The 4,660-nt window shown below is 46.3% G+C and overlaps 2 long non-coding RNA genes across 2 annotated transcripts; both read right to left on the bottom strand.

Moving 5' to 3' along the window:
• Window positions 1–729: 729 nt before the first annotated feature.
• On the bottom strand, window positions 730–2,234 carry LOC120937724. Its single transcript, XR_005748748.1, has 2 exons — window positions 1,771–2,234; window positions 730–1,221 (listed from the first exon to the last, which is right to left on the bottom strand). It is a non-coding gene; the product is annotated as an uncharacterized LOC120937724 (long non-coding RNA).
• Window positions 2,235–3,062: 828 nt separating this feature from the next.
• LOC120935438 lies at window positions 3,063–3,587 on the bottom strand. The gene is made up of 2 exons (XR_005748486.1): window positions 3,354–3,587; window positions 3,063–3,270 (listed from the first exon to the last, which is right to left on the bottom strand). It is a non-coding gene; the product is annotated as an uncharacterized LOC120935438 (long non-coding RNA).
• Between the last annotated feature and the right edge of the window lie 1,073 nt (window positions 3,588–4,660).

Raw genomic sequence — 4,660 nt, 5'->3', positions numbered from 1 at the left:
AGGTTTCAGACTGCCTGAAACCCAGACACATTATTCAGACAGGACAATGGCTTTCCAGCAGGGTTGCTGGCTGCAGGTGTCTAAACCGAGAATGTCTGTTACACTCTCTTTCGTGCTGCCCAAAGCCAGCGCTAACACTCCCCCCCACACCACACACATTCAGACGGGAGAGGAGAGAGGTGCTATTTCCCTTCCTCCTGCCCCTACCCCTCTGTGTATGCCCACACTCCTCCGAAAAGGAAAGTGCGGGCTGGAAATTTGAAGTCCAGCAGCCTCAGAAACATCTGGATGAGAGGTGCCGACTGCCAAGCATTGAGTGAGCTCACCATCCATCCCTGTCTGTGACTGAAGTCCCCCCCTTCTCTCTCCTGCCTCTGAGTGAGTACACTAAGGTAAATTAGGGTTCTCAGAACACCCCTTACATCAGTGTTCCCCTTTACACCAAAGGCCACAGTGTTCCCCCTTACATCAGAGTCCTCTCCGTACATCAGAGTTCTCAGTGTTCCCCCTAAATCAGGGTTCCCAGAGCATCCCTTATGTTAGAGTCCCCAGAGTTCTCCCTTACATCAGAGTCTACACAGTCTTACAGTGTGAGGCCTCGTTGGCTGAGGAAAGACACATAAGCGAAGAGACAAGAATGCTGCGAACCCCAAGATTGAATCGTGTAGAAAAAGGAATTTACCCCACGGGGCTTTGGACAGCAAAGGTATAAAAGTGTAACAAATGTAATATAATAAAACATGGTTTATTTTATGGTTGTCAATAACATACATTTTAAATGCAATAACAATTAAAAGAAAACCCTTTACGGATCTGGTGATACAATACATATTCCACAATATTGGACAAATGTATACAACATTGCTTTATGCTGTGTGATGTGCGTTCCCCGACGCGTTTCGACCTCTAAGTGGTCTCTTCAGGGGGATGGTTGATTCTACAAAAATATACATAACATAAATTTGCGATCAAAAAAGTATAAATATAAATCACATAAATTGACCCAAGAATAAGGTTTACCGTTAACGAATGAAGTGGGTTTTGTAATGACCAGAGGTCTGCAGAGCCGTTAGAAAATCCGAAGGGAGCGCCACCCACAACCCCATGGGGGAGAGAGGGAAACCAAAACAGACCCCAGGGGGGTTGCAAGGAGCCGCACAGTGGACGCCCTCCGAGGATCAGGGGAGCCGGTGCCTGCAGAGTGCCCCCAATGGGTTAGCCCTGTGTAATTGAAGAGAATTAGAAATATTAAATCATAGCATATTGTGCTAAAGTGTAGGATTATCTGTGGGTAAGGCATGTATATAAAAAAGAGGGACTGGCAGCAGGTTTATAATCTTATCTGAGAAAAAAAAGAAAAACATTTTTTCCTTTTTTCTTCTTTATTGAATTAGATCTACTCATTGATGACCCGAAGGGGTAACTAGTCAATGAATAATGGTCAGGAATTGATGTGTATATTAAGGTACTTAATATAAAAATAGTATAAGAGTGCTCCATTGGCAGACAAAAGTGATTAAGAGACTTTATTAGTCTGGTAAAGAGTGCGTGTCCATGGGTGGGGATGTGTGAGACACATTACAATGTGTATGTTATGTGGACCATCAAAGAATATGTGGATACATATGGTGATAGTAAAAATGTTGGAAATATATGAAAATAAAAATAAATAAATAAATAAATAAACAAGAAAACAAAAAAACAAAAAGAAGGGGGGAGTGAAAGTTGAAAAATCAACATAGGAGTGTACTAATAAAAGGGTGCCGTTACCTGATAAGGGATTGAATGGATATGAGTAGGTAAATTGTGGGCTTGTAGAGCTTGTTGTTGAGTATTCAGATCTAGGCTGCAGACAGTGCAGGGAAGACCCAGGCTTCCAATGTTGGAGGAGATAAAAGGAATGAACTGCTGTCAATGCTCAGCTGCCTGGAATCAAGACTTGACTCACAGGCAGACTGTCTTTTATATGCCAGTGGGCGTGGCCATGAATGGGGGCTTAACACTGCTGTCCATGCTCAGCTGCCTGGAATCAAGACTTGACTCACAGGCAGACTATCTTTTTTATGCCAGTGGGCGTGGCCATGAGTGGGGGCTAAACACATGCTGGCTCCAGGCTTCCCCATAGATCACGGAGATGACGTAAGGGCCGCTGCACTAGCGGCCCTGGTGCGGCTCCCTCGGCGCTCCGGAAGGTCGGGGGACCCCGACCACTGTCGTCACCCCCGTCGCAAGCTGCATGACGTCGTGACGAGCCGCGCACGCCGGCGCCTCATGCGCGCGCAGCCCGCCACGGCCATACGGGGATGATCGCAGAACGCCGCCGGCAAGGCAAAGCCCAGTGGGCGGTCGAGAACCCCCGGCCGCACCTGAGCAGAAAAAGGGGGGGTGGGAATGTGGAACACTCCACCGCCCCCCACCACCTTGTCGGGAACCCCCATGGGACCGCGGAAACCCCCCCCCACCCGGGGGCACAGAGGGGCCTCCCCGGATGACCGGCTACAATAAAAACTGGTTGCAAACATGGCAATAATGCACATGATGGTGTAGAACGGTGTCATAAAATGCATGTGAACTATACATCAAAAATATTTACATGAGCTGTGTGCTAATTCCATATCATGAAAACCCATGCGTGTGTGTGATCCCCAGCAGATACCCCTGTGGGTGTCTGAGCAGAAATGCAATTCAGAAGTACGTGGTAGATGCTTGCTGATGCGTGGGGAGAAGAGAGAAGAAAGGAATCATTCACTCTAGTCCCACAAATAATGGGTGTCTTATCTATGGTGAGAAACACCCATAAGTAATCCTTGAATAAATGTCAAGGTGCAAGTGGGGATGCAGGGGTTTAATGACAGGGCGGAAAAAACGCACAGTTCAAGTCAAGTCTCAATGTGTCAAGGGGAACGGGTGTTTATCCACCCAAAAAAATTTTTGTTGGCTGAGGAAAGACACATAAGCGAAGAGACAAGAATGCTGCGAACCCCAAGATTGAATCGTGTAGAAAAAGGAATTTACCCCACGGGGCTTTGGACAGCAAAGGTATAAAAGTGTAACAAATGTAATATAATAAAACATGGTTTATTTTATGGTTGTCAATAACATACATTTTAAATGCAATAACAATTAAAAGAAAACCCTTTACGGATCTGGTGATACAATACATATTCCACAATATTGGACAAATGTATACAACATTGCTTTATGCTGTGTGATGTGCGTTCCCCGACGCGTTTCGACCTCTAAGTGGTCTCTTCAGGGGGATGGTTGATTCTACAAAAATATACATAACATAAATTTGCGATCAAAAAAGTATAAATATAAATCACATAAATTGACCCAAGAATAAGGTTTACCGTTAACGAATGAAGTGGGTTTTGTAATGACCAGAGGTCTGCAGAGCCGTTAGAAAATCCGAAGGGAGCGCCACCCACAACCCCATGGGGGAGAGAGGGAAACCAAAACAGACCCCAGGGGGGTTGCAAGGAGCCGCACAGTGGACGCCCTCCGAGGATCAGGGGAGCCGGTGCCTGCAGAGTGCCCCCAATGGGTTAGCCCTGTGTAATTGAAGAGAATTAGAAATATTAAATCATAGCATACAGTGTGAGGCCTCATACACACGACCGAGTTTCTCGGCAAAAACCAGCAAGAAACTTGCTGGGAGATATTTTTTTGCCGAGGAAATCGATCGTGTGTACATTTTCATCGAGGAAACTGTCGAGAAACTCGACGAGCCAAAAAGAAAGCATTTTCTCTTTTTCCTTGACGGGAATGGAGAAAATTGGCTTGTCGTGTTTCTCGACGGCTTCACAAGGAACTTGATGAGCAAAACGATGCGTTTGCCCCGTCGAGTTTCTCGGTCGTGTGTACGAGGCCTGAGGGAGCTCTGCGAGTTCAGATGTAAAAGTGTAAAAGGGGAACTCTACAGATTCAGATGTAAAAGGGGAACTCTACAGATTCAGATGTAAAAGGGGAACTCTGTGGACTCTGATATAAAGGGGGAATCTTATGATTAACCCCTTAACGCCCGCCGCACGACTATATACGTCCGCAAAATGGCACGGACAGGTAGAAGGGCGTATATATACGTCCCGGCCTTCTAGCGGGTGGGGGGTCCGATCGGGACCCCCCCGCGCGCTACATGCGGCGGTCGGATTCCCTCGGGGAGCGATCCGGGACGACGGCACGGCTATTCGTTTATAGTCGCGATCGCTCCCCGGAGCTGAAGAACGGGGAGAGCCGTATGTAAACACGGCTTCCCCGTGCTTCACTGTGGCGGCGTATCGATCGAGTGATCCTTTTTATAAGGGAGACTCAGTCCTATGACGTCAGTCCTACAGCCACACCCCCCTACAGTTGTAAACACACACTAGGTGAACACTAACTCCTACAGCGCCCCCTGTGGTTAACTCCCAAACTGCAACTGTCATTTTCACAATAAACAATGCAATTTAAATGCATTTTTTGCTGTGAAAATGACAATGGTCCCAAAAATGTGTCAAAATTGTCCGAAGTGTCCGCCATAATGTCGCAGTCACGAAAAAAATCGCTGATCGCCGCCAATAGTAGTAAAAAAAAAAAAATTAATAAAAATGCAATAAAACTATCCCCTATTTTTTAAACGCTATAAATTTTGCGCAAACCAATCGATAAATGCTTATTG

Source organism: Rana temporaria, chromosome 4 (assembly GCF_905171775.1).
Source record: "Rana temporaria chromosome 4, aRanTem1.1, whole genome shotgun sequence".
Taxonomy (NCBI): Eukaryota; Metazoa; Chordata; class Amphibia; order Anura; family Ranidae; genus Rana; species Rana temporaria.
This window is presented reverse-complemented; position numbering and strand designations above follow the sequence as displayed.